This window comes from Halictus rubicundus, chromosome 15, assembly GCF_050948215.1.
Source record: "Halictus rubicundus isolate RS-2024b chromosome 15, iyHalRubi1_principal, whole genome shotgun sequence".
NCBI lineage: Eukaryota > Metazoa > Arthropoda > Insecta > Hymenoptera > Halictidae > Halictus > Halictus rubicundus.
In genome coordinates, this window is record NC_135163.1 from 9,334,349 (window position 1) to 9,352,569 (window position 18,221).

The window sequence follows — 18,221 nt, forward strand, 5'->3', positions numbered from 1 at the left end:
AGAGGAGGGGGGTTGGTTGGTCTTTTCGGTGGCGGGGGTGAAGGGCGAAAACGGCGTAGAATGGCCGCTCTCTCGCAGCGGAGCCGAGGAAATGGCGACGAGTTGGCACTTACTGTCAGCCTCGAATATTATATACGGGCGCGGCCGGCGAACACGGTTACATTAATATCCGCGTTAACGTCGCGTCGTTGCCCCCTGCGTCCGGATTTTCGCGATGTGTGCAAGCCACGCTGCCCGCGCCGATACAAACGACACCCGTAAAATCCAGACAGAAACAACCGGCCGTCCGCCGTTCCTGATTTCCCGAGCGGGTTCTACGCGCCGCTGGACGCCGCCGAGTAATTTAAACGCGTAATCGGCGAGCCACACCCCCGCGCACACCCCCTCCGATGGCAATCGAATCTTTAAACGATGCCTTGTATTTTTCATAACCCCGACAACGCGTTTTTACCTCGTACTCTCCGCGATATTTATCGACGCTTCTTCATATTGCGCAGTACTCCACATTTTTAATATTCCTTAAATCGTGGAAAATATGTTTACTGTTCTATTTTTAAATATTATCCCTTTGCACTCGAGCTGGCGACTCTGAAGTGCCATTAAAAATTGTTGTGGCACCATCTCAAAGAAATCACAAAAAATATTACAAAATATTTGTTACATTACAAAATTTGTATTTAATAGATTAATAAACATTTAAATAATATATGTGGAAATCGGATCAGTTTCGTATCAATAAAATGTTAATATTCTAAGACGGAAGAAAAATTTTGTTTTAGAATTGAAATAGCGCCGAGTGCAAAGGGTTATAATATACTCACAATACTATACAACGAAGCGAACAATTATACAATGATCCGATTCTTTTTTCGGCGGGGGAGGAACACGGGAGAAATCCCTGGGAACCGGGGGCAGCGCAGGGAGTTATCGGCAGCACGTTTCATACCTGAGTTGGCGTATTTTCAATTATGTGGATTTTAGGTTTCGCTTCGAACTTTGCCGTGTCGGCTTCATTTCGGGCGATTTTACGGCGCTTTCAGCCGCCGCGCCGCGCCGCGCGGGTACGAGAGCGGAGCCGTTGCGCAGCGCGTGCACACGGTTTAGCTGGGAAATTGAAATTAACGGCGGAAAAAGCTCGCATGAAAATGCGCGCGAAAAACAGAGGCCCGGCGCCGGTGAATTTCGGGGACAACGGCAGCACCGGGGAACGTAATTACGCGACGCATGATCCCGCGACGGGCGCGTGTCGCGCTCGATAACAGCGTTGCTCTGCTAATCGAGCGCGCGAGTGTCCGCTTCATTTGCTGCCCGTGATTTCACGCGCTCGGTTTTTTATTCGACGGCCGAACTGGCAAAATGTTAGGTCGAACAACCGAAATAGCCGGAAGAAATCGGGAAAGTCCGCGAACGCGGTCAGTCTATGAAAATGTGAAAATATTTCTCTGGAATGTCGCGGAAAATTGAATTTTCTCTGCTAGTTCTCACTCTGGTACGAATTTTCGAACAATTTCAAGGATCTGGTAATTTTCCAGCAGTTGTTGAGGTCTCCTTTGTTCGCAAGTGTCCCAATATTTAAAGTCTGAGGTGCACACTGTTACAATTCGCCGACATCTCGCAGCTCGTACCGAGGAGTTCCGTTCGATCGATCCGCGAAACGATCGGAAAATGGAGGTAAAGCGTAGGAGGAACAGATGACAACGAAGAATATCGAACCCTCTTCCGGCGTTCTCTTATTGCCGCCGTTCTCCGCGAAGCTTCTGCTGGAATCGAACTAGAATTCCAATCGTTATACCCCTTCGGAACGAGCGAGACCCGACAACCCGCCGTTTCGACTGCCGCAGTCCGTCGAAACTGCATCGACTAGATGATCGGTGCATTAACACTTTCAGTCACTAGAATCTTGATGCTGGAATTCTTCCAACCAACGTAAAAATTGATTTTTTTCTGCGGATATATATCGAACGATTGAGCGTTTGCTTCGTTGTATAGAAAATCCGAACTTTCTGGAATTTCAATGGAATCTTGCCAGCCTTTAATTCGCGTGCATTGTTCGGGTCAAACTGGCCCAGAAGCAAACCTTGAATTTGCATATTTTCATCGAGTTTGCATATTCCACAGACATTTTACATATTCGATGAAATATTTCGCGATACGATACATCCTACGTATCTTGAAAAGCAAAAATTAATTTACATATTTTCATGAAAACAAATCTGATTAAAACCAAATTAAATATGCTGACAGTATTATATGCATTACAAGCGAGTTACACATCAATTTCAACGTCAGCATTGATCCAATTTCAGCTTCAATAATGATATGAATGCAAGAATAACGTGAACGCAAATGAAGCGCAAAAATCCGGAGAGGTCAGATTTTGGAAATTACTTCAGTCTTGCACCGAACGAGCAAACTGGAAAGTCATCCCCTCTCTTATTGCACCACGAGATCAGAAACACCCTGTATATAAATATGTAAAATTTGACCAAGCACAATTCTGCTAAAAAATTCACTTGTCCAATTTTCGCACCAGGGTGATCAACCACACCCACGCTTCTCTAAAAATGATAGAGGACCGTTATAAGGGTGAGTTTCCAAGGGTCGGGCTATGAGAAAAAGCGGTTCCACGCGAAAACATTGATCTCTCCGCGAGAAAAGCAACGTCTCGCGGGGAGGGTTACCTCGACCTTGCCTCCTCGAAACGGTAACAGCATTTTTCAGCTGCGCCAGGGGGTGGGAATGACCTAAGGGAAGACGACGGGTCGACGGTGGACGGCTCCCCGAGGAAACACAACACCTAAATTAACCGAGGCGTCTCCCTCTTTCGGCCTGGGTAACTCGCGATGCCCTCAGATACACCCATGCTTGCAAATTGGGGCAGCATCGTCTGTTCTGACGGTCCTGACCTTTGCGGGGGTGGCTGTGTTGTTGCGCACCCACACAGGTAGAGAGAGCCACGGCTATCGGCACCTCGGGCCACTGGAAATGGTGAAACATAAGGGTAGAATTACTAGACTATGAATGTTTGCTTTCAAAAGCCAGCCCTAGAAAAAATTATTTTCTTTCTACCCCCAACAGTCGACTGAAAGTGTTCAGAAAAATATCACTCACTGCTTTTACGACCATCTTATTGAGTTGTGAAAGGGGGCGAAATAACTTCGAAAGTTAATTAATCATGTTCCCACGGTAACGATTTTTGACCATTGCGTCAGTCCGTCACCAAGGTACAGATTGAGCCATAAAAGTAGGGGTGTATCGAGGATTGGAAATAATCGTCGAACCATCCTGGTGGAAATCGAAGGTCTTCTCGAGGGTATTGGGAGAAATGCGAATCGAATTGGAGGGGGTTGAAGTTGCCCACGGACCAGCCCATTGTCAACCTCGTAGGAGTTAGGGGTGGTAGTTAAATTAAACTCCTCGGCCCATTATCTCTGGGTCCAGGCGATGGCACGTGTGTATTTATTTGTGTGCCGGAGGGATTTCACGCGGCGGGGGTGGAAAAGGTTCGTCGGGAAATGGCGGGTGGAGGATGACGAAGGGAACGGAAAAGCTCTTGGTATCTTTGTCGGCCTCGGCCGCTTTGTTGGAAATCGTCGTTTCGCGCTGTTAACCGTGCCGAACGGGAGCGAAAGAGGAGCCCGGGAGGAAGTAATGTCCGGCTCGGATCCAGATAGACGCGGCAAGAGAAAGAAAGACCGAAAGAGGACGAAGAGAAGAAAAGGGGGCGAGGAACGTGGAAAGGAGAAAGGAGAAAAAGCGCGAGAAAATGCCCGTTGGCCGTCGTTCGCGTTCGGGCATTGAGTTTGCCTAACGGACTCTGCGCAAACACCGCCCGCGAGAGTCTTTGTTCTAAACCGGAGATTTATGCACGTTTCACGTCGTTGCACAGATTTATTCTCGCTAGCCTCCTCCCTCTCTCTCTCTCTCTCTCTCTCTCTCTCTCCCCGTTCTCTGTTCAGGTTCCCGGTTTTATCCTTGGCCGCGATACTCGCGCGAATAAAGTAGTCGACGACGCCGCGCTGTAATCAAACCGAGAGACGAAAGGACGAGATTTCGCGGGGCTCATCGCGCCGCACAAAAGAGCTGGGTTTTAGGTTTACGGCGCAACTTGCGTCGTTACCCTTTGCTCCCGCGAAATTACTGTAGCCGAGCAGATAGCGGCTTCAGAGGCCGAAACTTCGGCCAGGTAACGGACATTTCATTGAACGCGCACCGCCGCCGGGGAAGGCGAATGTTTCAGCGGTGGAAAATCGCATTCCCGACGTTTAATTTCAACGAGTCGGCGGATCTTTATGGAGTCACGGGAAAAAACTGATTGGAGCCGTCGTTGTTCGAGCGTCAAGGTCGAACTGAAAATCGAGAGTTGCCGAAAGCTCGAGGTTGGTCCCCCTCCAGATGCGTATCGACCCCCGTCTCGATAGACAAGATTGCCCGTAATGAAAGCAAAGTAGTCGTAAGTGGTTTTCACCGGCGGCGGCAGGTCGGCCAAGAGAGAGAGAGAGAGAGAGGCGTTGCCATGATCGAATCACAGTCAAGTGGCATTATGAGCGTGACATCTCCGAGGCTACTCCATTTCCACGACAGGAATCGGCCGTGAACTCTTGTGGAGGGTGAGCTACGCGTAGAAACGCCCGCGCCGGGGAACCCGCACCCACTTAAGGGTGGGACAGAGGAGACTTTGATGGGGCGCGACACGAGCCAGCCCCGAAGATCGCGTCCTTGATGCTCGACGGTGTTTACGGTCCCGGCGAACCCGTAGAGATCGATCCACGTCGTCGTTCCGATAAGTGTCTGCGAACGCTTCGTCATTTCCCTGTGCGACGCCGCGCCGGCGAACACCGATCGATGCGAGACACCGGCGATCCCCGAGAATTTTTCCAAGGGTAGGTTCTGGACCGCGGATCACGTAAAACGCTACTGAACTTTGTGAAATTTTAAATTTTCAGAAGCAATAATAATCCGGCAGAGTCCGAGGCTGGCTGGTCGAGCGCTGGTGAGACTAAACGCGAGCGTTTTCCGCTGGGTACGCGACCGCGATAACGAACATCTAAAAGGGTCGGCGGTCGTCGGGTCGCGTAGGAAAACGTCGGGACCGGAATTCTGAGAAGATAATTTTCAGCGAGGCAACAATAGCGCGGCCCGGGGAATTTCGTGGTTCGTTGCCAGCGAGAGGAACAACTCTTGCCAGCCGAATGGGTACACGCATGAGCGGCGAGAGAGACAGACATAGGCGTGCGGCCTCGTGTGTGGCGAGCGGGAGCATAACTCTGCCATTACGCGGCCGTATTAAGACAGACGCATAAACAAAGGCTTGGAACCGCGCGTTCGCGGCAGGGTCGTGGCAGTCGTGAGGTGAAACTGGGTGGTAGAGAGGAAGAGGGGGTCGGTGGTGCTGGCAGGGATGGTTGAATCGCGCGCGCGCGGGCCACCCTTCTGGATCCAAGTCTCTGTCGTGTCTCGCTCGCGAGACAGTCCCGAGTCATTAGGGAAGCCTGCTGCAGAAACTCGCGCACAATGCGCTCCTACAATGCGATATATGGCCGACGACAGGATTCATTCGGGACGCGATTGTCGGGGCCGGGGGAGCTTAGTCGCGGGAACCGTTTCGCCGCGTCCTCTCCAGCTTTTCAGCCGCGACCGAATCCGTCGGAATTGGAACGGCGCGGCGCGCCGCCTCGCCTCACCTCGCCTCTTCAGAAAACGGGAACAATCGCCCACGGTGATATCGACGCGCGCCCTCTCGTCACGTTTAATACGCGATTGTTGGAGAACCTGTGCTACCAAACCACCCTCTGCACCCTCTGCCTGCCACCCTTTTCCTAGTCACCCTCTAACGCCCGCTTCATTTGGGTCACCTCGATCTGGAACACTTACGAAAACCGTAGATTCGACGCCGGCGACGTTCTTACGACGCGAACGAGCGGCGAGTCTCGCGCACCCTCGACGAGCTACCCTCCGAACGAGAATGGAGGACAATGGGAATTCATCGGATTGATCCTAAATTGTCGGGAATTGTGTTACCACGTCGTAGATCGCGATTTCAGAACGTTTGGTAAGAGCTGAAACGAGGATTTCTCTTCTTGATTAGAACCGCAGTAGAATGGTCCCGGATTTTTTGGACTGCCTGTATACGGCATGGATCGCACGAATCGTGGAAACGTCCGCTGTCATTTGTTTCCAGGACGGCTCACGGCTCGTTAAAGCTCGGCGACGCAGCGCACAGTTGTCCGAGCGCTCTCCAGGCTCCCGGGGGAGGTCAAAGTTGCCCCCGTGCCCGTCCCCCGCGCAGCGTGCACCTTCGCTTTCGTTGCTGCTTTCGTCCGGTTGCATCGCGATAAAGGAGAGTTCCCGGCGAGTTTGAATTAAAACTGTAACTTTCCATTTAAATTCCGCGCGCGCGCGACTCGCGTTGAATCCCGGCTAAATTTGTGTCCGCCCCTGGGCTCTCCCCCGGCGTGCCGCGCGTTAGTTTGCCGGCTGTCCTCGTCGCGGATTATCGCCAGTAATAATAATCAATTCCAGCGGGCGCGAATAAAGTCGCCGCGAGCGACGACGCCCACGCCTAGATAGGAAACGGCTCCGCGCGAGACCGCTCGCAAATCTTTCGTTTCCGGCTCAACGGGCGATCTGTTAGACGACACCGCCAGCCGTGCCGGTGGCGAGCTTCTCTTGAATTATGGCACCTTTTTGTCGCCTAATTTTGAACCGCTTCGACATTCTGCTGGTTCGTTTTACAGAAGTATTTTTTTTTTTTGGCAAATAAAATTTCGTTTACGAGAAGGAGTAACCAATTTGAAATTTTGCATACGTTTTCAGTATACTTTTGTTCGGTTGTGTAAATTTTGTCAGTTTGATCGGCTCGTACATACAGTTTTTATAATAGTTTTTAATTTTCAATGGAATGGAGATATCCTTGATACCGCAGGTCATTAAAATCGAAACGTGGATGTAAAATTTCGTAGAATTTGATAGATTTTTGTCAGTCTCGGATTTTATAGATTTATCTTTGAAAGTGTCAGTTTATTTAGTGATCGATGGCCTACTGTCTACTGTATCGACAGTCACTAATGACTGGAGCGTAGCTATGATAAAAATTTGGAAAAATTAATGGACAGAAATCGATAGTGTACATCCATTTTCATCAAGTAATTATCAAAGACCTGAATACCCGACACCTAATACAAATTTGAAACCGATACTTCGAGAGGATCAAAGATAAAGTCAAAATTCATTTGTGCGATCAATATTAAGGGGAATTACGCGATATGCAATTTCCCTGAATTTAGTATTTAATGGAAATTCACAATCTAATAATTAACGGGATTACTTACTCATGAATGTTTACGAATCTACAATTGTGATTGAAATTACAGCGCGCCGCGTCTAATAATTACAGGAAGTAGCTTATGATCGAATGAACAGCTCCGTTTCAATCTTCATTATTACCGTCGCGTCGAATCACTTTTAATCTTGCCACGAACGGAAATTTATATGGCAGTAGATGTTTATGCTAAATGCAAAAAGATCCGCTGGTAATAAAAAAAAGAGGCTCCGGTGGTTGCAGAAACGTTTCAAAAATACTTAACACCCACACAGTCAAGCCGAGCAGATTAAATTCGTATTAAGGTTTCCACTCTCGAGAAGAATCCTCCAGCTCGAGCAGCAATTATAAGTGTATCGTATTCTTTTCGGTGTACTCTTTCGCGATGCTCATTGTCCCGAGGCTCAAAGATGGCCTCGCCGAGAGGAAAGTGCCGCGATTTCCTCGTTTCGAGACGAGACCAACTATAGCCGCAGCGGAACACAGCCGGCAGCGCTTGGTGACCGAGTAATTATTTTATAAATATTCCGCTCGTTAAGACGATATCGGCGAACCATTCGCCAATTCGTGCTTCGCCGACTCTTAAATAATCTTCTCTCCCCTCTCGCCTCGCTCTCCTTGCCGCTCTGTCTTATTCCTCTCGGGAGAAGATGCTGCCTCGTTAAAGAAAAAAGTGGAAGGATTCTCGAATATCGAGGAACTTCGTTATCATATCTCGGCCCCGTCTTCGAAATTAACGAACAAACTCTCCTGCAGTTCTACCCCGCGAATTATTAGGTCCCCGATTTACCTTAACGAATCCTTGATCCTGCTACGGTTCGTTGGCGGAATGGATTTTTTTCGAGGACAGCAATTGCACTTTTGACACTCCGGTCATTAGCATCATCAATACACCTCTGGGCGAGTGTTAAGCACCCCCATGAAATTTGTCCACCTGAGCGTGCAGCATAAAATTTCATTATTAACACCGCATTTACAGCAGAACTAACTACAATTATGTTAATAAATAGTTTAATCCTGCCGAACGATTCCCTGGGTCCCGAAATAATTATTGAACGAGCGTAATTTCGCTTGCGATTTTTTCGCGCGATTCGCGGCTCGCTCCCCGCCTAAATTAAAGCCCGAAAATGGAAGCCGAGTTATGGATCGAGTAATACCACCAGGACTAGGAGGCTCGACGAATGCCCGAGTATTTTATAAAATACGCTTGGCGACGTCCTGACGATACTTTGCGCGGTGGATCCGCGCGCGAAATTCCGTTTCTCAGTAGCTGGCTGCGCGACAGCGAGAGACTTTAATATCCTGTCCTTTGATATCCTTGGAACTCGTCGCGCGTTCAGACCCCGGCGATATCTGTACGTGCGATCTGAATGGAGAGGGGCTTACACCTTCTTGATCCGAAATACGACGAAAGCCGGTCCCGAGCCGTCGCCTTATATCGAGAGAAAATTGAAATATCGGCGTGGGTCAGAAATGATCAGAAAATCTAAGAAAAATGTAAATCACAAGACACGGATAACACGGTACGCAGATAAAATCATAAACTCGAGTACGGTCGGCATTGAGAGACCACAGCTGGGATCTCAGTGTGCAGCACGGAGCCGGTAGATTGCGATCGAGTTTATCTAAGAATGTTTAAACGTCCGGTAGAGCGAAGCGTCAGCATTAAACAGATGAAGTGCGCCGCGTTTCATCCGCGTTGAATGGGCACTAACATAAACGAGGCTACACCGAGCACGTTACCCGAGAATTCTAAAGAGAATCTCCGGGATCAGTTACTCGCGAGAGGACTTTCGTGCAGGTTCGAACAGAGTCCGCGCGCGCGGGGGCTACGGTGTGCGATCTCTCTGAAGGATTCCAGATTTGGGTCAAGCATTTTCCACCGATTTCATTCATGCGCGATCCTTTGCGGTGGATCTACGTTTCTCGTCGTTCTCGCTCGCTGTGTAGAAGCTGAAATCCTGCCTGCCGCGACGATGCATCTGCTCTCGCCTCTGTCAAATCGACGGGAAAGGTACACAGGATGTTAACGGAATGTCGGGCAGAATTTCAGAATGTCGGAGTTTCCAAAATGTGCGGAAAAGTGTGAAAGGCGCAGTACTTCCTCGAGCGAGAAAGTACGCGCGCAAAATCTGTCTGGAAAGTATGCTCGGTAGAGTTGTCACTGTCAGACTGCAATCGTGTATTCAATTTTGAAGAATGTGTTTCAACTCTAGCAGACGAACGTCAGAGTATTAAGGATTACGTCGCTCCAGATATTTTTCAGCGCCATAATCGCGGTAGGCTTAAATGGCCGCAGGACTTGAGACGAAGACCTTGCAGTTTCCATCGTTTAGCGGCGACGAAACGCGAAAGCGTTGTCTCGCGGTGGCTGGTAGGGCCAGGAAGGAGCCAGTCGAGTGGGGGTCGGCGCAGGGTTAGATCCGCGCCAACTTCGCCGTCGCGCAGGGTAGAAAAGGAGACTGGTGGCACCCTTTGTCGGCCGGCGGCGCATTGTTTCCAGCAGCCATAAATTGTCTCGCAGCTCGGCTCGCTAGGCCCGTGCTTCCTTCCTCCCCAGGCTCCGAGGCTAGAGCCCAGCCCGATTTTCTCCACCCGCGTCTAGCTCGATCTACGACGTCGGCCAAGAGGGTTGAAGCCGTCGTCGCGACCCTAAAACCTTTCTCTCCTCTAAAACCAGTTCCTGTTCGCTTCACCTTGACCGTGGGTGTTGTCTGCGTACGCGAAAAACTTTCGCTACACGCGCGCACACGGGCTTTCTCTATTCCACGACTCTCCAGAGTTCGAGTCCCGGTCCCTTTAATATCCTCTCGACTTCCTTTTTAACCGCCTCGATATCACCGGCTGTTTTTCCTGTGGTAACGTGGGCGGTCCCCGTTCTCCGGCTAAATAGTTGCGGGATACACCCTGCGGCTGTATACACCGTGTTGGTACACACATAGCCGAAGCCTTGAGAGAGCTACCCATGTGTGGTCCCCGCGACACCGTTTCCTTGAACTACCGTCATCCCTTAGGTGGCGTCGTGGTTTCTGGAAAGCTTCCATACAGCGGTCCGCCCTGGCCTCATAGCCTCGCGGTAACGCCACTTCTTTCGCGCCCCGGGGGGCTAACTTATCGACTTCGAAACAATACCTTTACCCGCGGGAGATCCTCGTATCGGCGGCGTGTAACCGCCGCTGTAAGCGAGAACCTATTGCCGGGAACGGCCCTGCAACATCGTGCGGCCATTAAAACTCTCGATAGATCTATGGGGGGCTCTATTCGAACATTAGCTGCCCGATCAACCTCGCACGGGTCACTCTGGCCGAGCAACTAGCCCCCGGAGTAACCCGGCGGAGATTCTCGCATTCGTGAAATGGAGCATAGTGATGGAAGCTTTGCAACGGGCAATAAAATCGCTGCCTCCACGGGCACACGCTGAACAGATCTGGGCCTAGACGATCGAACCTGGAAGTGTAGTACGAATCTAGAACTTTCATGGACCTAAAAATGTATGAACCTCTACATGTGAGAACCTGGAAGTCCAGGAATCACGTGCTCTCGAAAGATCAACTGCTGGTTCCCATCGGCTACTTTATCTATCGCGATAGGGCGTCGAACAGTGAAGCGTTGAAGGGCCGCCGGTCCGCGAAGAATTGATAATTCATGGCGGCCCATAGGGCGAGGATTCTTATCGGGGATTTCCAGGTTTTCAATGGGCGCGCGACACGCGTAGAGGAGTGTTTGCACAGGCGCGTCCGGGGAACGGCGAATCGACAAGCGGCGGACTTAAATCCGGAAGGGTATCGTCGTGCACGCTTCCCTTTCACGCGTCTCCCACACGACTCAGGCCACTCGAGGGAATCAGAGCCGCGAGATAACGGCTCCTCGCGCAGCTGTCGCACGACACGAGGGTCGCGAGAACACATCACGGTCGAAGCTGCCTCACGCCATTAACTCGATCGGGCGTCAACACTATCCGAACGTATCTTTTCCACATATTTTTGAATCTACCTCTTCGGAATCAATGCTGGCCTCCTTGTTGGTCCGCGTGTTAATCGTGTTTAAATCATTCTCTTAATTATAAATGCGCTGGAGCATTTCGATCTCCATAGACGATGGAAGCTCCAAACCGAGTTCCCCGCGAGTGCATCCCAACGCTAGGGGCAACAGACTTTAGATTGGCGAGGCTCCAGTCGCATGGTTTATTAGATCTATCCGACAAAGAGGACGGTCGATCGATGCATTTCGATATTGTACCCGGGCGATTTTATTTGCCCGCCTTTGTACGTCCGTCCGTGTAACGCCTAGGCTCCTTTCAGCTAGGCCCGTTCATCGGAACGTTTCGGAGCACAATGCCAAGCGTCGACGACATCGAGAAAGAGAGAAAGAGAGAGAGAGAGAGAGACGAACGTTACGTTTTCAATAATCGTGGAGGAATTTCCGTCTGCCATAGCCCAGCAGTCCTCGGTTAGCCAAGAACCATCGCGTGTCCGCGTCCCTTTCAGGAGTCCTGCACAACCCCTTTCGTTCATTTCCTCCAGCGGATGCGGATCCACTCGGAAAGGCGATCCTAAATTTTCTCTGGGCTCGCAGGACGGTCCGTAGGGAGCGGGAGGGGGGGTTCGTATAAGAGAGCCGAGGACGACGATTCCGCGTAATCACCGGGTCTCTCGCGTTGAAAGGGCTGCACGAGCGTGTTACGCACACAAAGAGCCGAGCCAGCCGAACTTCCAGAGCCCTGGCGGGCCGGTAGCTCGCACGCAAACGACCGGGGACGCGATCAAACGTGTGCGTGTAAATATTCATTTGCCCGATGGAAGGAAGACTGCGTCGCTTTGCCGAACTTGCCCCGAGACCGAGCCGGAAAGGGTCAGGATTACACCGCGACAGAGTCCCGAAGAGCCGTATTGTCGGCGAGAGCTCTGGGTACACAGAGATAATGCTGAAGCAACCAAGGGTTAGCGGTTGTCCTACAACGGGAGACGCGCTCCTCCACCGAACCTACCTTTCCCTTCGAAAACGACCGTAACCGCTGCCAACCCTTCGCCGCCGCGATTCCACGGTTCTCGAAGGGACGCCGCCCTGTGCTCGCGACATGCTAATTGAAAGCTTCCGGGGAAAGTCGCGACCTTTTTCTGCCGGAATTGTTTCCTGGATTCTTTTCGAGCCTCTGGTTTGCCTACGCTCGGGATTTCGTCGGAGCTTCGTTGAAAAGAGGATTTCAGAGGATCCTGGTATTTGTGTATTGGCAGAGTTTGGAGCTTTCCAACCGTTTTTGAAATTGGAGATCGAGTGTCTCTCGGGATTGCTAAGATGTTAAGTTAATTTGAAGAAAATAAAAATTGTTCGGTGTCGCGCACTGCTCTCTCCAGTCTCGTGCAACCAGTATTCGTCGGATCGCGGAGTTGGCTGGTGGTAAACGTTTCGGTATTGAGAGACCGAGGGGCGGCGGAAACGGAAGTTCTTCTCTGTTCTTTGCGCAGGTGACGTTACTTGGGCGAAAAATCCGCCGCGAAACTTTTTCCTCGGCCGCGTAGGAGGTACTTAAAGTCCCGTTAGATCGCGGCGGGAACGACGCGGAAGCGAGTTTCCAAGAAACTTTCCCCGGAATGACCTGCCACGTGCACGAGCTTTCTTGCGCACGCACGCGCCCCCCGCTTCCACCCCCGCGTCGACTATTGTGCGCCGCGCTCGCCATTAGACGCGAAACGGCTGGAAATTCCCCGTAAATTTCGCGGCCGTTTCAATCGTTCACGGCCGACCTGCGTCAGATCGATAGCCGTCGTCGTCGGCTATAGTCGTCGCATCTGGGACACAGCAACACAAACTAGTCTTGACGAACTGCAAATCGACACACGGAAAATCCTCCTATCTGTATATTCCCCGGTACACTTTCTCGAAGTTGGTAATGAGCCGCTCAATAGGGTTACCAATTAACGTGCTCGTCATCGTGCCATCCACGTTTCATTGGTTACTTTTCTTTTGAAATACTGGCAATCTTCAAACCGATCCTACTGTTATTAAAAAATTATTAACCGACCTTTTCGACGGGCAATACTACATCAATCGAAGCATAGAAGTGTGTCTGTCTCGCGCCGGCAAGAGCTTTTTCGCGAGTGTTCCCGTCGCTAAAGACCGGTAATTGCCGAGCACTCACGTCTGTGTCGGTCGCGTTCTTCACGGGTCAGGTTAAAAAATTGAATTACTGTTGAAACGTTCGTGTTTCCCTTGCCGGAGGGAAGAAGAGGTGTGCTCTCAAATGGGATTCCTTGCCTCTATCGCGGCGATACTCGTGCCCGTAATTGCTGCGGCGGAAAAAGCCGTGGCCCGCCGGTGAGTTTGATCAAACATTCGTTTACCCGCACTCCAGGCGGTTTCACCGTTCGAATAACAAGAGTTTGTGCTCGAATGGAAACGATGGCCGAGCGCCTCCTCGCCTTTTTCCGCGTTTCCCTTCGTTCTCGTGTTTCCGGCGAGTTTTTAAGTCAACTTTTCCCGCGGAACTTGCATGCCCTCTGGACGCCTCTTGCCCTCGTTCCACCCTTCGCCCTTTCCCTGCTCTCGACGACTCTTTCTCGAGCACCTTCTGTCCTCCGGACACGCTTCTGCGGGAGCGGAAGGGCGTTCTTTTTCGAACGAAGCTGGAGGTGGCTTCTCGTTTGAGCAAATACACGCGCACGCGTGAAGCGCTCTCCGTGTAATCCTTTTTGCAATTTTTGCAATTCCTATTTCTTAATTCGCCGTAATAATAGTACTTCCAAGCCAAGTTTTCGCGTATTTCACAAAATTAGTGACGCCAGGATCCTCTCTGAAACCGTGAACAAATTCAAAACTAAACTCTGTGTCCCAGTTGCACCGATAAAAAGGGGAACAGAAAACCGGAGATGTTTAATTCATCGACGCAGTTGCACCCTTAACATCGAAGCCGGCTGAAAGAAACCCCTGCAACCCTGCGTTTTCCACCGTTCGCACATTTTCGCGAGCACGGAGGATTTGTTCGCCGCGTTGTAACGGCTCGCGCACGCTCGAGAACGGATGTCTCCGTGTCCCTCTCGGCTCGAGACGCGTCCCCGAATCCCGAAACTGGTCCTCCGGTGTGTTTTCTCATTCAGCTGCGACACGAACAGAGGAAAATACAAGCGCTGAATTTTCACGGGAAGCGAGCTCCCCTTTAAACCGGTCGAAATTACCGACTCGTCGTTCGCCCGCGTAATTCCAGAAGGATTCGCTTGTTCCTCGCGTTCCTGTTTCGCGGACGACGTGCTGCACGTTGTCGGACTGCAGCACCGTCCTCCACGGTGAAGTAGCTTTTTCCTATTTTTCTTCTGTCGTGTTTTTTCGCGTGATTCTTCCGTTCCGAGATTGTGTTTTTTAATCGGCATTCAGCAGGTAAAAACTATTTTAGAGTCCTCTTATCGAAAAACTTGATTGCGAAAGCAAGGAACGTGTCCGATTCTACAACTACGAAATTTGTGTGACTATAGTCCACGTCGGGAACGAAAGGAGAGTCGGTAGCAATAGAACAACGCTAGATCTCTTTGCGTTTCCAGAGGATAGTCGACTTTTTCCGGCGCGGGTTCATTCGATTACGCGATCGAATGAAAATTAACTGGCAGCAAAGGAGTCATCGGTTGCACGGCTCGCGCCCGGGGGCTCTTCGCGGGCATGAGCGGGAGCATGAACCCAGCACGAGCGAGGCGGCCTTCGTCAGCCGGCTAATGCGGATCCGAATTTGATTTTCCGTGTAGCCGGGCCCGATAATGCGGATACGCGGCCGTTAAACCAGAAGTGTTCGTATTCCATGTACCGGGCCGCTGCCGGCCTAGCCTTCTATACCTAACGTAATTAAAATGTGCATTACCCGGCCCACTGCATTATGCGAGAGTCGAGCTCGCTTATTGCCGCGATCCCGTCCTACGGTGTGCGCCGCGCCTGTCTTCGTTACGAGAAGGCGCCTGCGTTCCCGGAACTGGAGCTGATTAAAAAAGAAATCGAGCAAAATCAGGTTGCACCTAATTTGTCCCGAGGAATTGTAGGCGCGCAGCGTCGTTTAAAATGATTTCGCGCAGCCGAAAGCTTTGTCTTCGGCGGCGTTATCCTTTCAGGAGAACGCGCGACAACCGTGGCCCGCGGGGTGATTGCTCGAAGTTAAATGAAAAGTTTTCGTTGGCGAACGGGCGCCGTTAAAATCGGTGGAGGCATAAAAGTGGCCGTTTCCGGGTAAACAGACACGGTTCGCCCGGAAGGGCGACGGTGCTTTAAACTTCGCCCGGATGAATAGTTAAGAGATGGACCTCTCGCGATTCTTAACATGGGGCTCTCCCGCGGCCCTTTCTTTCCGAGCCGTTTGCCCCGCGGCGCGTCGCGAGGATCAAATATTAAAATCTCGGCGGGAAAAGCCTGCGAATTTTCTCCTCTTCTTTCTTTCTTTTTTTTTTTTTTTTTCATGGCCTAGCACGGGGAACCATTCTACAACATCCCCGTCGACGCGGGGAGAGGGGCTAGACGCTTTCGAGAGCGATTTTAATTTTCATCGGCCGTAATTCCGCCGGCGAGATAAATCCCCGGGCAAAGCGAGCGAGAGTCTCCTTTCCAAATCGTTCAATTTGAATAAATTTCCGCGGTCCGCCGCGTGCCAGCTCTTCCACGATTCCCACCGAGAAACGCGGTCCGCTTTCAGAACGCAGCCTCCCGCGATCCCCCCGTCGCACACAGACGAAGAATCGGAAGAGACGAGCGAACGCCGCCAACAACCAGACAGCCAGACATAATCCCCTGTCACGCCGCGAGATTATCTTGCCGGTTGCTTCCCAGCCACCCCCCGGAACACACCCCTTTCCGCCTCTTTAACCCTCCTCCGTTCCGAGCCGTTACGGCTGCACGCGCCGCGGATCGACAACTCGCGAATGAATGCACCCCGAACCACAAGATAACGCGCTGATAGCCGCGATTCTGTAAACGAGCCATTGTCCGCCGCGGCGTTGCTCAGAAGATATTTCAAGGTATCACGTCGAAAGACTGAAGATACTTCTGCAGAATAAGATTCCGAGTACGTTGATCAACGTCCAAAAATAGAAACCATTAACGGAAGTGCACTTTATACGCGTCCAAGTGCACTTTACGCCAAATCCAGACTAGATTAATACTTATTAAAATCGGAACGTTCGTTTCCTTAGCGGGAGAATTAAAAGAGTTTTCCGGAGGCAGCTCTGCAACTGCACTGGAAGAGATCCCTGGTAAGGGAAGAGCAAACGCATTTATTAAACGAGGATTACTGCATCCGCGGAGGAGAGCGCAGACGATTCGCCGGTCCGTTCATCGGGTAAATAAAACCCATTCCGGTGCATCCATTTCCCGTTGAAATTGATGAACCGCATTTCTCGCGGTTAATTGCACGCGCGTGTGGATTCGTCTGTGATTCATAGAAACATGCGGAATTCAGGTGGCTGGTGCAACCTATCTCTCTCTCTCTCTCTCTCTCTCTCTCTCTCTCCTCCCCGTGTGGATACACATGCAACACGTGTAACGGGTCGCGAGAGAGCACGTGACTCTCGGCCGAGGAGTTATCACGATAATGCATTGCCGCCGCGTAATGCGCCCCGCTGGATGTTGTAATAAGCGGCGCGCAAGAATTTGCTCATTATGCGCCGGTAAATCTTCACTGTCTGCCCCCTCGAGCCGGTCACTTTCTTGTCGTTGCGTGGGCGGACCATCGCGCGGATATATATCTCACGACAGTTGCAACGCGCCGGCCCTGCGACTGCTTCAACACGCTCGTTAAATCCTGTGAACTGCAGGCTGCAGTTTGCGAGATGCAACCCCTCGAACGAGCGGATAATTTTACGCGCACCAATTTTTTGATCGGTGCTACTTCTCGTTTCGGAATGGCCGAAGAACAATTCCATTCGCGTCCTCTTTTGTCGGTCATTTTCAACTCTTGTAGGTTCATAGACATGTGCACGAACTTTCGGTGGCGACCAGTCGAATTTACAAGTCCCTAATTGTTAGAACTTGGAGGATGCCGAATAAATAAGCAAGCAACACACCGAGCCGGACAGGCTGCAACTATGTTGTAATTAATACCAGTAACGAACAACTTCCGCCACGTAGTAGCACGAACTGGTAGAATCGCAAACAACAAATATTTGGGATAGCGATTCAATCAGGAATTTATTTGTAATAATAATATAACAACTTGGCAGGTCGGCAAACAGAACGGTCCACGAAATGGATTAAACTGGCCGACAATACCGTTACCATTTTTGGTCATTTCGTGCATTAATATTCTCCTAATTCCATCCAACATGATCTAACTTCTTATTCTGTACATTTAACACTGATCTCGCTAATAACTTCTTCTCCATGAGACAGAAGATAATTATCTGGACCCTAAACCACCCTCGGTGGCCATGAATCCTTATCGAAACGATTCAGCCGAGGGTAGATAAACGAAATGAAAATTTCAATCTCCAGGGGAGATTCGAAGCCGCCGAAAGGGAGGCTACGGTTCATTTCTTTGTGTCATCGAAGAAACCGGCGCCTCGGAAGTGGACCAGAAGCTCGCTCCGTGAAATCAGATTAATCCTGACAAGGATGTTCCCCGGAGGATGTGGCGAGGACTCGCGGCGAACTACTGTGTCGTCAAACGCGCGAAGTGTAGTCGGAAACTCTGTCCAACAGTACGCAACAGATCTCTCTCCCGATATCGGGGACAGAGTGCCATTGTGTATTTCACCGGTCGCGATACGGGAAATTCGTATCGAGTATCCGCATCGAACTCGCTACTTTGCAGCTTTCGCTCGGAGACCGTCGCTCTATTTTTTTTTATCGAAATTCCGAATCGTCTGGCTCGCCCAAAAACATTTTCGGCGCTGTAATATCCGACAGGCGTACGTATTGGGAGACTTTCGAGAAAAAC

General features: G+C 50.8%; 1 protein-coding gene across 3 annotated transcripts in view; it reads left to right on the forward strand.

Moving 5' to 3' along the window:
• The window catches only part of Pxb (putative Hedgehog signaling attenuator pxb), a 300,094-nt gene that overhangs the window by 33,862 nt on the left and 248,011 nt on the right, over positions 1-18,221 (forward strand). Inside the window, exon 1 of one of the 3 annotated variants that reach the window (XM_076800776.1) lies at positions 5,986-6,052. The exons of the other annotated variants lie outside the window; for them this stretch is intronic. The gene's annotated coding sequence lies outside the window, so the exon portion shown is untranslated. Of the gene's footprint in view, positions 1-5,985; positions 6,053-18,221 lie in introns of those variants that run through there. 3 annotated transcript variants of the gene reach the window in all.